The sequence below is a fragment of the Spermophilus citellus genome (genome assembly GCF_964194105.1).
Source record: "Spermophilus citellus genome assembly, chromosome: 13".
Taxonomy (NCBI): Eukaryota; Metazoa; Chordata; class Mammalia; order Rodentia; family Sciuridae; genus Spermophilus; species Spermophilus citellus.
In genome coordinates, this window is record NC_138193.1 from 104570518 (window position 1) to 104589544 (window position 19027).

General features: G+C 47.5%; 1 protein-coding gene across 1 annotated transcript in view; it reads left to right on the plus strand.

The window, feature by feature from the left end:
- Positions 1-561: 561 nt before the first annotated feature.
- Positions 562-19027, plus strand: part of CYRIA (CYFIP related Rac1 interactor A) — a 100248-nt gene continuing 81782 nt past the window's right edge. The window contains exon 1 of the mRNA XM_081264128.1: positions 562-692. The gene's annotated coding sequence lies outside the window, so the exon portion shown is untranslated. The remainder of the gene's footprint in view (positions 693-19027) is intronic.

A 19027-nucleotide genomic window follows, 5' to 3' on the forward strand; every position in this document is an offset into this window, starting at 1 on the left:
CAATGATGCGTGATCCACTTTCTCCTCACCTCATAGGATTTTAAAAAGTGTTTTTGCAGACTTACTCTTTAGGATAATCACATTTATTTATTTATTTATTTACTTACTTACTTACTTATTTATATTAAGCATTTGGAAATACTTTTTTGGTGATTCCATCAGATAACTGCGACCCTGGAAAGAGACTGAGACTGTTAGTAAGATATGCAGCAAAGGTCTGGGAGCAAAGCTGCCTTCAGAATCCAAAGTAATTTTAGAGCAGGGCTAGAGGTTGGATGCCTTTGAAGATGGGTGTGCGGGCATGGATTGCGGGGATTTCTCTTTTTATGCGGGGGAATAATGGGTATGAAGGAATTCCGGGTGTGGGCATAGGGCTGGTGCAGGCTTCCTCCTGAAGGGCAAGGCCAAGTGTCCAAGGCTAAGAGAGGGAACGAGAAGGGTCAACACCAGCCCTGGAGCGCCCCGGGCAGAGCCTGGGAGGAGAAGGAGTCGCGGGAGCGAGTGTGGGGACGCGGGTGACAACGGGGGTGGGGTCCGGGCCGGGGCGGGGCGGTCGCGACGGGCAGGGCTGTGGGCGGGGCGGGGCGGGGTGGGGCGGGGCTCCCGGGCCATCTCGCAGGCTGCGGCGGCCGCGGAGAGAGGCTTCCACAGCGGCGGCGGAGCGGGCGGTGGAGCAGGGCGGCGGCGACTCGGTGAGCGCGGCCCGGACGCGGCCCGGGGCGCAGCGGGGAGCGCGGGCGGGATCCCAGGCAGAGCGCTCGGGCGGCGCCGGGCAGCTGCGGGCGAGGCGGGTGCAGGCGACCTCGCCACCCTTGCCCGGTTCCCGACGCCCCTGCAGCCTTGGGGGAGGGAGCGAGCGGGCGTGGAGGACGGGGTCCCAGAGCCCCTCTCCAGCGGTTGCCCGCCCGAGATCTTTCTGTGCACGCTCTGCTCCCAGTCTTCAAGGGCTGTCCCTGATGTGTTCCTTTTCCAGATCACCCCCTTCGCCCGTCAGCCACTCCCACCCCACCCCCCAGGTATCTTTAGCTCCAAAGCCATTCTTCCAGGAGACCCCAATCTTGTGCCTCCCCATTCCCATCACCAGGGGCTCAGCTCTGCTCCTTATCACTCTCTACAGCCCCAGAGGCAGGGAAGACCCCCCCCCCTTCCCAGCCCCTGTACACCTGGACCCTTCTGCTGCCACCTGCCGCAGAGGTTCTCAGCCAGCGTGCAAGCTGCTGTGCCTAGGACCCAACCTGCTTGCCATCTGTGCCCTCCCCCCTTTCTTCAGAACGCAGAACTCCAGGCTGGAAAAAGAGATTTTCTGATCCTAAGCTCCAGGAACAATTTGACCCACTTCCCAAGAGGCTGTTCTCTCTCTGGCCAGTCACGCTTTTTGCTGGAGACACCTGTCTTGTCTGCCAGTTAAAGAACACCTCTATCAAAACGAGCCAGCCAGTCCTGGGTCCTTCTCCAACCCGCTTAGACTTGCTGTCAGTGTCCCTAGATGCCAGGGTCAAGAGCTTTGTTATTTAAGGTTTCCAAAGCCATTTGCTCACCCACCCAGAATTCTGATCCGCAGAACTCCCCCAGGCACTATAGGGATACAGGGCCCAGTACTGACAGAGATACCTTTTTGGAGTCTGGGTCTGCCTGGTCTCCCCTCCCATGTCTTTTTTTTTTCCCCTCTCTGCTCCCTAGGGAACCCAGGGCAGGGTCATGGGACTGGAGTTCAAAGTCTTGGCTTCCCCCACAGCTTTGCAGCCCTCCCCCCTTTCCCTGTTAAAAACTTTCCCCACTGTCACTGGCCACCACCTTCTCTGGATGGGCCTGGCCATCTGCACAGTGTTGTGTTCTCAGGGCACAGAGAGCTGGATTGGGACTGTACAGGGCTGGGACCTGTGCTGGGCAGCAAGAGGAGAGTGGCCACTGGCCAGGTCTGGGCCAGAGGTCTTAGGGTGGATCTTGCTGTCTCTCACATGGCTCCAAGTGGGGTTCTATGGCTTCTTTGCAGGGAAGAGAAGAGGCAGAGCAGCGGCTGTTTTTCCTGCGTGTTTCTGACTGTCTTGTGTTGCTATGGTGACAGTTTTGCCTCTCTTCCTCCCTCTGACTCTTCTGGGAGCTGGTTTTTATTGGTCTGTTGTCCTGTCTTTTATGGCTCTAATTTCTCCTTTCTACTTGCTCTGAAATAAACAGTCATAAACATGGGCACTGGGCCCTGCCTGGGGACTGGCAGAATTTCACCTCCTGCTGCCCAGGCTCCTGTTATCCTGTGAGGGGAGAGTAGGGGAGTGAGGTGGGGTCAGATCTGCCCGCACCCCCTCCTGCTCTCAAGAGCATCCTGGGCTGGAGTACACAGTGGGTAGCACACTGCCTGGGTGGTAATAATAGATCCCAAATGGTGCACAGTGGCTGGCAGCTCACTGATGTGCTTTCCATTCATCTTCAAAATAGTGCTGTTGGGGAGGGACTATCCCCACTTTGCAGATGGAGAAACTAAGCTCAGATCAAGGGAATTTTTCCCTGTGGTCAACTGATGTTAGCAGAGTCAGCCCTCAACTTTTATTGAATGAAGGGAAAGTGAAACTGGTATGTGGATGTCCCTGGTTCCCACCCTGCTTGGTTCCCAGGTTCTGCTCCCAGGGCCTCAGCCCCCTAAACCCATGCTTCTAGAGGCTCCTGGTGAATTCCTCCAGTCCCCCAATTCCTCAGGTGAAATGCTGGTCCCCTGTGGAGGCATGCTACCAGGGAGTTGCCTGTCATGTCCTTTGTTTACCCTTGACCCCAACTTTTGGAAACCCAGGTTGAAGGCAGACTGCAGAGGGAAGCCACTTGTGACTTCCTGTTTTTTACTCAGCACTGAGAAGAATTCAGTTTGCTTCTACTCCCAGGGCCTCCATGCAACCGGATGAGTCAGGGACACAGAGCCAGCCCTGGGTGAGGGCTCTGAGCTCACCAGGGCCATAGGGTCACCCACTGTCCCCTGTCAATGACACTCCAGTGAAGCTGCCTCCTCCCTTCCTGGTTATTTTTCTCTCTATTGCGCTCTCTTCTGTTCCACCCCTGTCCCTCTCCTTCTTTCTACCGACATGTTCCGGGCTTGGTAATCAAAGGCTGAAAATGTATTATGGCAGCTTGAAAATTAAAGGGGATCAGAAGCCTCATTGTCAAATGTTGGCCATGAGGAAGTCAGTTCACTCATATGGACCTCAGTTTCTAAAAGAGTTGAGAGCATCTGTCCTGCTGGCTGTTTGCTATGGGGGTGAAATGGAAGAGCCTGCAGGGAGTGCTTTGGACGGTTGAAATGCTAAAGGACCCATAATGTCTGGTTCTGTTGGGAGAGCTCAGTGTTAAAGAGACCCCTGAACTATTGTCTGGAGGTCCATAACTGACTTAAAATAATTAAGCCATAAAACCTCAGAGTTAGAGGCATCCTCTGAAGTCATCTCTTCTGGCCTTGATATTCAATTCATACTTCATTTACACACCTCACATGTGTGAAGCTCCTACTCTGTCTACCAAATACTGGGGATTATAAATATGAACACCATTTCTGGTTTCAAAGAATATAGTTGGGTGTAAAAGATAGAACTGAAAAAGAAGTCCTTGCAATATAGTCAGAAAGGTGGCATGATAAGTGGAAGGATGATACTGCGCCCCATGATGGCCTCTTGGCCAGGTCACCCCTTAGGGTTGAATTAGGTGGCCAGTGCTTTGTGAAGCATGGTAGTTCTACTGCCCACGTGGGAAACTTGGTCCAGCCCTCATGGCAGTGGGGTGATTGCTGGAGAGCCCCTCATTCAGCTCTGGTGAGCAGAGCAGGAGAGGAGCAGGTGGCAGGGAGCCAGTCCTGCCTGATTCTGGGTTTTCATTCATCCACTCCTAGTAGCCTCTGGTTCTACTTCAATGGAGCTGAATGAATTTCCTGTCAAGGCAACATGGTGATTGGAAAGAAAGAGGGTTTTGGAGTCAGACATGAGTGGAAACTCCCCTCCTGCTCTGTTCTGGCTCTGAGATCCTCAACAGGTACATCTAATCTCTTTGGACCTCAATGCTTGTATCTGTAAAATGGCAATAATTATACTTGCCTTTTTGGAATTAAATGTCATGTTTGTAGGGTCTGGCATGGTGCCCACCTCACAGTAGACTTGCTGTTTTTTAGTTCTATTGATTAGAAAAACGTTCTCGGTTATTGACACCCTGGGTCCTTGTAGAACCCTGGTAGGAAGCTCTTTGGGTGAATTCTGGCCTTTGGCACTCCATTCATTATCTGGGAAGGTTACAAAGTGCTCATGCTCAGGCCACTACCACTAATGGTTAGTCGAGTCCTCTCTTACCAGATAAACAGTGTTTATTTTCACAATGCTGCAAAATCTCCAACACTTGTTTTCTCAGAGAGGAAGAAATTGGAAATGGCAGCAGACCCACTAAATTTCAGAAACCTACTTTGTCTGTGAGCACAGTTTAAAATGAAGGCTTCATGTTTTTTTCATTATGGACATATTTAGCTTCACCACCTCCCCTTTTAAGTTAGCATATATGTGTATGCATTTTCCATAATCATCATTTTAATTCTGTGACATTAGTATCATTGTCCCCATTTTACAGTTCAAGAAACTGGGAAAAAGGTAAAAGTCACTTGCATGGCGTCTGGCAGCTAGAAGTGGCAGGGCCAGAATTTAAAACTAGGCCCTGCTTGCTCTTTGTGCTGAAGTACACAGTCTTGTCATTTCCTTGGCTGGCATGTCAGTGACCTAAAATAATTGTGTTTGGAGAATGCAAGCGGATTTTAATAGGGGTGGAACTGGTCAGTGCTGTAACTCAGACTCATAGTAAATATTTAGAGACTTTATTAGGGTTTTGCTCTCAGCACAACATTAACGAGACTTTCTGCAGTTAGCTGAGGATTTATTCCTGTAAGTGAATAGAAGAGGAGTTTGACATGTCTGCGTTAAGAGAAAACATTTGAGGATTCTGGAAGTAGTTTCCTTAGCACAAGAATGGATTGCTAGTTTGTCATTGAAATGACCTGAGCCTCTGGAGAGCCCAAGATTTTGTAATTGAACATTTGAATGGAAAGCTTGACAGGTGCTTCCCTGAGATACAGAGATGGGGGAGACTCAACAAGGTTAGACCATGGGGGTGGTTGACTCTTCAAGTGCAAGGATGATGTGGGTTCATGTCTAGGAAGATTACAGATTTGCTTCCTAGCCTTTCTTGGATAATTTGGAGTCTAATTTCCTTGGCTTAAGAATCCTGTTGCCTTAACCAACCCAAGTGCTGAAAGGAGGCACCGTGTTTCCCAGCAGTGTGTTTACCAGGTTCAGCTCAGCGCAGCAGACAGATGTGTTTCTATTTGCAATTATCTCAGGGCCTGAGTCTGATGTCTGCTTATTTAATGACTTCACTTTCTAATAAAAATTCTGTATGGCATAGATAATTAGATTTTTAAAATGAAACTAGGGAAATGCAGTGCCCCAAAGAGTTTAATTGCAGTTTTATGATGGATCAAGCATAAAAATGGAATCAGTCATTCATATAACAAATGTGTATGGCGTGGCTCCTTGTCCTATGCCGCGCTAGAAGGTAAGCGTGCAGTGGTCAATGTGGCATTGCCCTGCCTGCCCTCAGGTGGCCCTCTCTCCATAGGGGACTCAGCAGAGGAAGGACATGCCCAAGTGGATCGTGGCCATCCTTTCTGGACTCGACCTGTTAACATCAGCCTTGACTTTCATTTATCAGGATGCTCAATTAGGAAGTGGTTTCCTTTCTGGGAGAGAGACCAAGGTTTCTCTGCTTTTTTTTGCACAAAGTACATGAAACTAGAAAGCATGTGTCGTGGAGGGCTGATCGTCTGGGCTCTTAATTCTGTGCCTCACTTCCCAGGTAAGGCAAGAAAAGGCTTCTGTGCTGTTTCAGTGTTGGTAAAATGGGGAGGTTGGAGTCAATGAATTAAAAGGACCTTTCTGCATCTAGCCTGATGATTTTAATAAACTCTTGGGCTCATTTTTTCTGAGTGACAGGTGAAAAGGAAAATGTGGCAGCCTTCATAAGCAAGGTTGTTGAGAGAGCTGTGGATGGGGAGAACCACGTATGTTCTCACAGAATCCTCTCCAAGAGCAGAGAAACCTTGCTCTCTTTCCCAAAAAGGGAACCACTTTCCGATTGAACATCCCAATAAATGATTACATCTAGGCTGATGTTAACAAGAAGAGTCCAGAAAGTATGCAGGAGCCCAGCAGAGGCACCAAGGTATTCCCATGTTCCAGAATCTTCACTCACATGAATAGGAAAGGGAGTCAACTTCACAGATGCTTCTCTGACTGTGATGTGCTCTTCTCTTTTAAATTAATGTCTTTTACAAAATTGTTTTGATGTTCTTGTGTTTTAAATAAAATGCACTACCCGATCATGAGGATCAGTGACCAACACACCTATCAGAGCACTCTGCAAGTTCTTATTCCTACTAGCAACCAGATGCTGGCTAGCAGTGAGGAGCCCTGGTTCCAATCACCCAGTATAGAGAGGCAGCATACTGGGGGTGAGGCACAGAGAGTCAGAGAAGGCCAGGATCTTATGCCCACGCTGCCTATTCACAAGCAGCTTGGCCTTTGGCTGGTGTCTCATCTTGCTGAATGTCATGTCCCCTTTGGTAAAACATGGGCAGCAGTACCTACAGAACAATATTGGGTCTTGCTGCCAGGATGATAGTAGCAAGCATTTAGTACCCACTTTTAGCTATCTTCTGAAGAGTGTTCAAAACAGATGTTACCCCACTCTAAGGAAGATGCATGACATTGCCTTGATACAAAGGCCCACCTGAGGTTTCAAGCTGGTGTATGAAACCATGGTGTGCACCTTCACAGCCTGCTCCTCCACCAGGCACACTACAACAAAGGCCACATGTTCATGAGGAGCCTGGGGTTCCAAGATGTGATGTGGTAAAATGGTCATCTCCAAGTGGTGGAAGTTCATGGTAGCCATAGTGCCTCCATGCCTTCAAATTGAAGTCAAATAACATACGGCTCGAGTTTTAAGTGTTACTCTGTGGCTGACTGGCATCCTTCAGGGTGTCCTTTGCTCGGGCCAGTTTGTCAGAAGATGCCATCCAGCTGTAAGGATCTGTGCTGGAGCGCCTGAAGCATACGGCCTTGCTGAGCTGTGAATCCTCCCCGTTGAGGCAGGTGCTTTATAACTTGTTTTTCAGATGCTTCCTGGGACAGCTTGTGATCATGGGATCACAAAACAGCTGTGTTCTCAGCTTACAGAAGGACAGAGTGACATGTGGGTGAACCCCTGGGTGTAACCCCTTTGTGCTGTAGAAATTGAGGGTCATTGGATAGAAGGACGGATGGACAGATGTATAGATGGAAAGGCAAGGAGAGACGGAGGGAGGGAGGAAAGGAAGGAGAAAGAAGAAAGGGAAAGAGCGAAAGAAAGAAACAGATGAATGAAAGGGGTGGGGAGAGAATGAGAGAGAGTCTGAGACCAGTGCCTTTTCGCAGGCTGGGGGCACGAACTTCCTACAGCTCTGAAATCTAGACAAATGGCATGTGGACCTTGAAGTTGCTGAGCCACGTGTTGTGCAGAGAGCAGACCTGGGATGCAATCTTGGCTCATTCTTTGGGCAAATTCCCTACATTTGCCAAGTTTTCCAATTTGTGGACTGATGTTTGTAATGTTTGTGTCTCAGGAATATGGTGAAGGATGAATGAATTAAATATTGATCAGCCTCCCCTTTTGCCTGACCTATGAATAAAATTTGTTTTAAAAGTTCTGACCATGTCCTTTAGGTTCCTCTTTATTGCTCTGAGTGGGAAATGACTTGGAGCTTCTCCTTCTCCTTCCTCTGATAATGCTTTTCTGAATCACCTCAGGTAATGCCCCCCAAAACCCATCCCTGCAGACTCCTGTCTCTAGCCTGGGGGTCTTCACTCAACACTTGAAATAAACCCTGTTGCAGTGTTCACTGGATTGTGACAAGGTTGGCTAAGAATCAAGCTCTGTATGTACCCTGTTAGTGATCTTCTGCTCCTTTATTTCTGAAATGTGTTTTTTTTTTTTTTCTGAAGTATTGAGGTTTCAAATCTGGGCCCTTGAATCATGGGTTTTGGAAGCTGTTTCCTGACGCATACGTGTTCTCTTATTGTTATGTACAAAAATCTCAAAAGCTCTGAAAATGGAAATGCTTTCCATCAGTCATTTGAAAGCAAAAGCTGGCTCCATCTCACGCGCGACTATTTATAGCTCTTGTCTAGCCCACTCGGGACGAATGAGTGTTTCGGCAGAAAGACAGTGTCCCAGACCCTCCTGGGGGTCAGTGGAATACATGGCTGGTGCATTCTGCCGCCTCTTCAGAGTGCAAAGGATTCTGTATTCTGAAGCATTTGGGGACAAAGCGTTTTTTAAAAAATTGATGCATCCATTGCAGAGTGCCTACGGTGGCCCCAGTGCCCCTGGAGTTAAGGGACGTAGGCGAGAATCTCACCTTTGGAGTGCGATGACATGGTTCATATTGTGCTCATCAAAACCAAACATGGCCAGTTTTATATTTTATCAACTTAAACAATAATAAATGATCAAAATGACCACTGTTGACCCAAAACCAAAACAATAAGAATATGTTAAAACATGGGTTCCAAAGTTTCACCAGTACCAATATATATATATATATATATATTTAAAGCTTCCTTAGGAGTAAAAATAAGCTGGGGATTTTTGATTGAGTGTGTGGCCTATAACCAAGTTTCACCGTTGGCCTTAGGGGAAGGTAGACGGGACTTTTTCATTCTGACTCATCATTTCAGCTTTGTGAGGAGGAACCAGGGCGTGAAGAGCAAGCATGGGGAAGTGAGGAGCCCCCGGTCCCACAGGGGTGCGAGAAGGCCTTGGCTCTGGGGTCTGCTTCTGTTGAGTGGTCTTGGGTTGCCACTTCTCTTTCCCCTGGGAACTGAGTTTCTAAGCAGATGACCTCTCCTTCCCTCTCTGAGAGTCTAGAGTGGAGGTCAGGGGGAAAGGGGACCAGGAGCACAGAGCTGCCTGCTCCGTCCCCGGCAGACTACTGCAGGTGGCTGAGGAGAGGCTCCAGGGCTCAGCCCTGGTTTCCACCAGGCTCTTTGTTTCTTTCATGAGATTGATCTCTCATTGCCTTTGGCGGTGTGTGTCTGATGGCACCTCTGCTGCCGTTCATATTTTTGAGGCCAGCAAGGGCCTGTTGGCCACTGGACCAAGCAGGAGGATGACCATAGCCGTGAGGGTAATGGCCGTCACCAGTGGTTGCCCTGTGTTCTGGGCCTATAATTAAAGCTATGGCTAAGCACTGCTCAGGGGATCAGAGGAGTGTCAGAGTTCCTTTATTGGAGAACACAGGACCAGTTCAACATCTGCCCAAGGAAATGGAGGCATGTGCTGTTCTGTATGGCATTGAACTATGGAGAATTTAGGTAAAGAGACTGGAGAACAAACGGTGGACAACCTCCACCCCCTCCCATTCCCCTTTAATTCCTTTGCCTGACTTTCGCCCTGTTGGAAGCTTAACTTTCCTCCAGAATTTGATGAGGTTTGACAAGTCAGTGGCTCTGCATGTCTCTGAGGTTCCACCCTGCTTCTCTGGAAGGTTCTCCCCATTAGCAAGTAGAACAGGAACCACAGAGGGTGATTTCCACGTTGGAAATGACAGGGGAGAGTAGCATCTTTAAGGCCTTCCGTTTGCGCAGACAGCTGGAGCCACTGAGGCGTTAACTATGTCACATCAGGGCATAAGGAGATGAAGATTGCTGTGGGGTGGCCCTCATCAATTGGAGAGGCCTAGTGTATGAGTGTGAGTGTGCTTGTACGGTGGGTGATGTAGTATGGGGTGTGTGTGTGCATGGTTTGACTGTGTGTTGAGTGGGTGTGAGTGTGAATGTGTGGCAGGTGTGGGGTGTGTGAGAGATTGTATGGATGTGTTGTGTGGGGCAGGGGTGAGCGTGTGTGTGGTTTGAGAGTGTGTGACTCTGCTGTGGGTGTATGTGAGCCAGCATGCTGTTGAGTGTGGGTGGTGTATGGTGCGTGTGCATGAGTGTGAGCATGTGTACGGGTGTGCTGTGGGCATGAGCGTGTGTGGGTTGGAGGTCCTTTCAGATCCAGAGGGAGCTTCTCAAGCAAGGCCCTGTGGGGTGCTGTCTGCACCAGGCTCTGGCTCAGGCCAGCCCCTGGCCAGTGTGGCTTCTGAAGACAGCTGACTTCTCAAGTGCTCCTGCAGGTTGAGGCTGAAGGACCTTTTGTTTTTCAGGGATCCATGACCATGGAGAGATCAAATTAAGTATCAGGAAGCAACTAAATTACACTCATTAGGAAGAAATTTTGGATTCTCCTGCTTCAGAAACATAGAACCCTATAAACTCTTTTCTAGATGTATTAAAAATAACTCAGATCACTTGATATGCTGCTTTAAAAATAAAAGTAGATGAAAGAAAAATCTCACACAAGTTTTCAAAAAATAAGGGACAAAAATATATTCAGTTTTATTTAATATCGTCAGCTGCAGGAAGGTAGGAAAAGATAAAGAAAGAGAAAAAGAAACAGAGAAAGGGAAACTCAGAGGGAGAAAGTGTTGAGTTGCCTCAGCCCCTGGGACCAAAACACGCCTGATCTGCTGTGCCTACGCTCCTGTCAGTCTTCTCAGACATGGGGCTTAGCAGAGTAGGGGAACTGGACGTGGGGAAAAGGAACAGAGCAGGATTACCATAGCTGTACAGCTTTGCTTCCTGAGCTGGTGACGATTAGGAAGACCCCACGGGTGGAGCAGAGAGCACTGTCCAGTGTGGGAGGAAGCACTGAGACTGGATCTGTGTTTACGCCCCTCGCTGAGCCTCAGTTCCCCTGTCTCTACGAGTGGGTAGGATAAGGTGCCCTCTAAAGCTAGGCCAGAGGCTCTCTTGTGGTGTGGTGGCTGCAATTACCGTAACCAGGAATCTTCTTCCCCATGAGTACAGATTGAGGTTTCCACATGCCCCCCTCCTATCCCCCTTTAAATCAGCCATGTGCCAGAGGCCCTGTACCCCCTGTTCCCTCTCTACTGTATACTCTGCTACTCACTGGTAAGGTAGAGGGTTGTGTAAGTTTATCTGTTAAACCTCAGATTCAGGGAATAGTTTGAGTGGCTTATATAAACTAAAATAGCTACAGTGTGCTTGTTATTTTGTGGCTTATGCACGTAGTTTTTTTTTTTTATTATTTCTAACCAACAATTTACAGGTTACTCAGACCCAATGTGGCCCCTAATTTTTCAAAGTATTCTCAAATTTTCGATTACATTAGTAAAAATGAATCATGGAATTCAGAATGCAGTTAACACCCATTGACACTATATTGCCAGTCTTTTTGTAGACATTTCTGCACCCACAGACCACCTTGCAAGGCACATATTTTTATTCCTTTTCTGAAGATAAAGACGTTGATGCTAAGAACATTTTTTAAAATTTTTTCTTAAGACATGGCAGTAAACACAGGGCACCAGGGTTTGGGTGAAGTCTTCCATGTTCCTGCACCATACAGCTCACGCTGCTTCCAGGACATACTTTTTTTTTAGGTAATAAAATCCTTTCTGCCATGATTAGAGTCCCTTGAGCCTCAGAAAACCATCAGATTGGTTCCTTTGCCTTTTTCCAGCATGGAGTTGCAGGACTCTACCCGCCTAGATGTAAGCTTTGTGCAAATAACGTCTGTTTCCATCTAATGAACTCTTGCTGCGTGTTTCGGAAGTGCCAGACACTGTTCTGGAAACTTTCCCATGTATCGATTAATGGGAGAAGATGTGGCCTTCATGGCACAGAGAGCAAAACCAGGATTCAGAGCCATGGAATCCTTCACTCAAAGGCAGATCGCATGCCAGGCGCTGGGTTTGCTTTGTGAATGAACAATTCAGAGCACAGTTCCACAGGGTGCTTGGGATTTTGCCTTGGCCTGGAACTGAGGCGCCCTTGTCAACACAAGATCAAGTCTCACTGGCCCACCAGCGTCCCCCTCGCTGTCCTGGGCTTCCCAGTTTCCGTCGGCTGCTCATGAGTCAAGCCCAAGGTTGTGGAGCATGACAGGCTTCCCCTGTCTTTCCCCAGGATGCATCAGCCTGCACCATTGGTAGCCCACTGTTACTGGCTCAAACTCTCTTTTGTTTGGTTTCATAGCTTATCATAGATTTGCAAATATTGTACATTAGCTTCATATTACAGAAGAGAAAATGGTAATGTTATTTATCCAAAACCACACACGAGCTGCATCCTCTTTTTAAAATGCTCTTTCTTTACTGAGACAGATTTCTCAGATTCACTCCAGAGTTCCCTTCTCCTGGAAACCTTCCCCAGCAGGTCACCAAATTCATCCATCCATTCATCCATCCATCCAAGTACTCATTCAACACATAGTTATTGAGTACCCACAATGAGTCAGGTCCTTCCCTGGCCCCCTGGAGCTGATAGGAAAATATGGATCATAAATGTATAAACAAGCCAAATGAGTATTATGTTTGATGATGATAAGTTTCAAAGCAGAGCTGGGTGTTGAGGTGAGGAGGAGTAAAGGTGGAGAGTGCGGAAGGGATGCTCTTTTAAGCAAGGTGGCCTGGGAGGCCTCAGGGGCAGGTGGTACTGAGTAGAGACCTGAAGGAAGTAAGAGAATGAACTTTGTGGACAATCAGGGGAAACTGTGTTCAACAGAGCCTCAGCCGGTGCCAAGCCAGGAGTGGAGGCTGCTTGGCCTGTCAAGAGGGCGGCAAGGAGGCCTGGGGCTATAGCTGAGTGGCCAAGTGGCCAGTGGTAGGTGGAGGGGGCTGTGTTTCCTGCTGCTCTCTCTGACCAAGAGCATTTACTTTATGTTTCCTGTCTCTGGTTCGCTGTCTGTTGCACACTAGCTTGAGCACCCAGACAGCAGGCCTGGGCTTGTCCTTAATCGTCACAACCCCAGCACATAGCTCAAGGCCTGGGATAGAGAGAGAGCTCAGCTCGTATTAATGCCTCTACTCTTTTTTTTTTTTTTTCTTTCCCTTTTAAAGGCTGCAAGTCCGAGTTCAATTTGAAACCTGGGAATTTTGAAAGAATGTGGGCTCTAAGCCCCACTCAGCCAGTTCTCTGGGGGACAGCCACCAGACAGGTAGAACAGTGAAGGAGAGGATAGGAAGGAGGAATAAAGGGCCTGGTGAGGAGAGGGTTAACTGGAGAAAGAGGACATCTCCAGAAGCCCCAGGGATGAACAGCTGCTGGGGACTTGTGTTTATAAAGAGTGACCGCAGGCTGGAACCAGGAGGCTCTGCAGAAACCCTAAAGCGTGTTGGGATTTCAGCCAGGACTTTCCACTCACCACTCTGTGACTCAGAGGGGAGCAGGGGGAACCCACAGGACCTGGAAGGCCTGGTCTCTGGAGACCTTTCCAGAAAGAAAAACTCCTGGTCCCCTGGCAGGGCCCTTCCCCTTGCAGACAGAGCACGAGTCTCTGAGAGCCTTGAGCTTCTTCTCAGGCAGGAAGTACCAGGGAATGCAGAGGGCTAAAGAGGGGGAGAGAGGAACTCCAGGCTCAGGAGCCTCTAGGCGGCCTGCTGCACTCCACATCCCTTCCGGTCGGAATCACGCGTCCTTGAGCAAAGGGGCTTCTAGCAACATGCAGCAACTTAGAGCAGCCTGAGGGGTAGTGTGGGTGAAGACTGGAGCTAGAGGACATCCTGAAGGGCATCTTCATGAGGGAGGGATGAACCAACTGGATTTCTGGTCGGAGGGTGCATACCCAGGAGGGCATGCCTATTACAAAACAGAGCAGCTGGGAGCAAAGTTATTCTCTTTCAGCTGATGGTTTGTCTCTCCCCCCCCCCCCAGCCCCCAATTCAACAGCTGTTTTGAGAACTGAACAGTCTGTGCACAGGCACCACTGGGTGCTCGGGTCTGGGGCCTTCATGATGGTGGGCCCAAAGCACCTGTGAGAAGATCACTTGAATTTCCCAGGTTTAAATGCATGTTCAGTTTTTAAAATGGTGATATTCACAGCAACACCACCGCCCTCAGGCCCCTGATGTTAGAGGAAAGGAGTGGTCATTCTAGGCCAGGACCCAGAGCCTCTCTTCCTCTCCTGATCCTCCAGTGGAGCTCATCTTCCCTTCCTAGAAGGGATATTGTGAAATAACAAGCTTGGAAACGAGCAAGCGAAAAGCTCTGTACAGATTACAGGGTGTGAATCGCATGCCGGTTAGGGACCTCTGTTCACACATGATACCTAGTCAGAGTTTTGGGATAAAGTCTGACATTGCTTCACAACTCGGTTTTTATCAGCTTTCTTTGCTCCTCCTGATGTGTCCACAGCTGCCTGTTTGGGCTTTCACTGGGCTTCCAGAATTACTTTCCTGATTTATATTCGTATTCTATTTGTGCTTCAGTGCCGGTCCTTTAAAGCACACACATGCATGTTTACCTGCTGACAAGGGGCCGTTGTTTTATTGAATTACTATTACCGTAGTGAAGGAAGCCCAGAGGGGTCCTGGTGCTATATGGAAAAGACATCTGTAGGCAGAAAGGGGAGGGAGGTGTCAGGAGCAGCCTAGCTGGGTCCGCAGAGGTGTGAATTGTCATGGGAAGCCACACGCAGGGTGCCAACTCTCTCAGACTCCCCAGAAATAGCTGTCAGAACTGAACTTCCTGGCAAATAACTCAGCTGCTGCGGAACCCTTCCACATCGACCAGCAGGCCTGGGCGGGCGGAATCCGTCCAAAGTGTGTCTGAATTAGTGATCAAGGTGACTCGTCCTATTAAAGTGAAAGTAAAAAGGAAAGGAAAATAAAGGAAAAGAACACTTGAAAAGAAAGCAACAGAAAGAAGTCAGTTGCTTTAGTCACCCAGTCCTGGATGCCTGCCCCTTTCCCTAGGCCTAAGGTCAGGGGCTCTTTATGTTTGTTTCCTGGTGAAATTACACACCTTCTGATTGTTGCCTTTCCTGGCGCTGCCTCCAGGCATGTGACGGGCACCTGGAGTGCTAGGTTGCTCTTCTCTTGAGCTCAGGCAAACTTCTCATGGCCAGGGAGGAACAACCACCCTTCTTGGAGCTGCTCAGTCTTGCGGGAGGCACTGAGGCTGCCAGCCTATAAGTTTAGTGGGGACAGAGCTCTGTCCTCTGGTTCTGTGCAGCTTTTGTTGCCTGTAGGTCTTTCACTCCATTGTCCTTGATATTAGGAACTGATCCAGAGACCAATGAAAACTTTATTGTTGCTAGTGATTTAACTGATCTGCAGTTTGCAGAAGAGATTTCTCCATGAAAGGTGAGCCAGGCCTGCTTTTCTTTGCATTAGGCTGTGATAAATACATGGTTTTGTTCCTGCTGCTTTCATCTTTGCTGTTTGATTCTGGGCTGTGGCTTGCCCACTGTGTGGTCCTAGGAACCTTATCTACACAGGGACATAGTTTCTTCTCATACATAATACCTAAGCATAGAAAACCACTTAACTTGGGAAGATGTGGTGTATCAGTCAGTTTTGCTGCAATAACAAATAAGTCTTCCAACCTCAATGGTTGGGAGTAACAAGCATTTTGTTTACATCACATGTAAAGTGTTGTAGGGGGACTCTTGACCTTGTCCACATGTCTTCTTATTCTGAGACCTGAGCTGAAGGAGCTGTTGCTTCTTGGATTGTGTTGTGTTCATTATGGTAAAAAGAGTGAGCAAGGTGGCAGAAAATTGAGATGAGGTGCCTTTCAAAGCTTCTTTTGGGAAGTGGCATTCTTTATTCTGCTCACATTCTGTTTTTTAAACATGTCAATTGTCCAAGTCCTCTTCTACAAATTTCATCCCCTTCCATGGAAGAGGAGGTGTACATGCAGGTTACACAGCAAACTCTTCAAGCCCTATAATCTTTTGCAGTTGGGAAAAGAATACAGTCTAATCCACAAACCGGCAACTTACTGAAGAAGATGTGAACATTGTGTTCTTAGTAAGATAACATTTGATGGCATCCTGGGAATGGAGTTTACTGCAGGTGTGGATATTTTAGTGGAAGCTGTCATATTAGAAAGTAGCAGCTCCGTGATGGAAGAAATTTTGTACCATTTACTCCTGGATCTTAGGGGTAAAACCCAGCATTCTGCCTGGCAAACAATAGGTAATTAATACACACTAGTTGTCTTAAAAAGATATATGAGATCATAGCTGCTCCAATACTCTGGGAACCCAAGAAAGTCAAATAGAGTCAGCCCTTACCATAGATCCTACCAAATGCAGATGGAAGATAGTGGAAAAAACTGGGCGTGGTGGCCCACACCTGTAATCTCAGTGGCTTGGGAGGCTGAGGCAGGAGGATCAAAAGTTCAAAGCCAGACTTAGAAACTTAGCAAAGCCTAAGCAACTTAGTGAGACCCTGTCTCAGAATAAAACATAAAAAGGGCTAGAGATGTGGCTCAGTGGTTAAGTGTCCCTGTGTTCAATCCCTGGTACAAAAAAAAAAGTATATGTTGGGAAAACTGTTATACTGCTACTGTCTGCACTTTGCTAGTACTACTGTGTTAGGTCCATGGTGGGTGCAGCTGCATTAGACATGTATGGATATTTTCTTTATCAGTATTCCCTGAACAATACACTGTAACAACTATGCACATGGCCTTCATGTATTAGGAATCTAGAGATGATTTAAAGTAATAGGGAAGTATGCATAGGCTTTTGCACATACTAAGCCATTTTGCAGAAGGGATTTGAGCATCTGTGGTGTCTGTGGGGGAGGGGAGTTCTGGATCCAATCCCTAGAGGATATTGAGGCATGACTGTATAATTAAAGTCTCTGCAGTCTATTTAAGATTAGAAAATTTGGCAAAAGCATGATTTCAACTGTGCTCTAGAGTGATACATGGGTTTATCAATTTATTTCTTAAATTTATGGTGATCGCATCTCTGAAGCCCTTTCTCCCCCTTCTGCTGAAACTCGTGTCCTGTATCAAAGAGCTCTTGTGGTGCAAACTTAACTCAAGGTCCCCAGCCTTGTTGATGAGCGATGTCCTTGACAGGGACGGTGATCACACAGGACTTTTTGACCATTGTTGTGTCTTTCTTTGGGGCTGTTCAGAATTCTTACACCTCACCATATCTTGTTTAATTGTGGTTGATCCTTACCCTGCCTTTCTGGGAAGCAATAGTGACTCTTTAGTTTAGAGAAAGAAACAAAGGCACAGAGATGCGAGGGCAGGAGCCAAGCTGGTGCAGTGGGTGTGGAGTGTCCTCGCGGTGGAGTGTCTCCCAGACAGATAAGGCCACCGAGTGCCCTATCACTGTCTGTTTCTCTCTAAGACCTTGATTGATAGTGTCCTCAAAGGCCAGTGTGAACTTGAAAATAGTGAAATCCTGTTCTGCTTTTCATGCTGCAATTGCGATTATAGCATATTGCATTGAAATAAGTTCATCCCGAGCATCCAGACATTTCAAAATCCCTTTCAACCTCTAAACCTTTTCTTACCAGGATTAACAAGTTTGAGCAAGACAGAAGAGCTCATTCGAAATGTTGTGTTTCATAAATAAATAAGTGAATAAAATAAAACGGTGTGTTTTAGTAATAAGTAGACAAATATAGGCTTTATTTATGTGTTAACCATTTCCCCTTCTGTTAGCGTTAGTGGTAAGCATTCTATACAGCTCTGAGGACATGAAGACAGATTTTTGAGTTTGTTACCCACCCACACTGCCTCCCTTGATCGTCATAACTATCCTGGGAATCATATCTCACTGTTTATCCCATTTTATGGAAGAGGAGCTGTAGCTTGTGGCAAAGACATTTGGCTCAGATAACACTACCAGCAAATGGAGGGTTCAGGGGAACCCTGAGTGCTGAGTGTGTCCAAGCCAGGGCATGTGCTCCAGCCTTGCATAGGGTAGCGGTCAGTGGCATAATGATCTTGGCCTTGCATAGGTGATCAGTGGCCTGATGGCCTGAGCAACCTTCCAAGGGCACTTTCATTTCCCCAGCTGCCTCTGCCAGAATGGATAAGGGTCAGTGTTTATGAACACCTTTATAATGTGGCTCCAGGAGATTGTGTCAGAAGGCTCCTGGTGGTCAGGAGAGGTTCCTGGACCCATTTAAACCATGCAGTGCTGTATGGAGAACAGGAACAACCCAGGGCTCCTACCACTTGGCCCCCCAGTAGGTGAGTTCTTCCTACCTATGCTGTCATTAGCTTCTACCTGAGACTGAATGTCCACCCCTTGACACTTCTGAGAATTTGCAGGGACTGGGACATCTGGGTCTGGTTTGTTCGTTCATTTTCTCAATTTAAAAATATTTATTGTATACCTACTCTTCTCCTGGCACTGAACAAAACAAGGCTCCTGCTTTTCTGTATGTGTGCCTAGGTATCCAGCCACTACCTACTTATGCATATATACATATCATATATATGTTGTGTTGGGCAGTGTGGTGTCTGGAGCTCAGAGTATATTGAGAAGACATAATGCTGGGCAACGAGGTGGGAGTGACCTATTGGCTCAGAGAAGACAGTCTGATGACCAGGCACCCAAAAGAAGTTGGGGTGCTAATATCTGAAGGAAAAGTGTTGATTGTCCAAGGCAGAAGGGAAGAAAGTGGGAGAGCCCCAGGGATTGTGTACTTTGCTAATTCAAAATTTTACAGAAGAGGGCAGTGTGTTTCGGGCAGAGGGTGGATGGGACTTGATAGGCTTTGTAGGACAGGTATTGAAAAGAGAGAGAAAAAACAACATGAGGACACAGAGTGTGCTAGATTTGGTTCTGGGTATAATCTTTCTAATAAGTTGACCAGGGTATCTGGTACAATTGGTAGAGGTAAGAAAGCAGAGCTTGTGTATCTGTCTGTGACCAGATAGCTCATAAATGGCAAAATCATGACTTAGACAGTCTTTTGGATTTCAGAGCTTACTCAAGACCTGCATCAAACTTAGACATTTGTTGATTATGTAATATCTGAATACATTTGCTCATTTCTCTGTTTTGTAGCAACTGATATGATACAGGGAAATGAAATTTCCAGTTGCTAATTTGCATTAACCCAACTGATAATTGTATTTGGAAGGAGGAATGTACC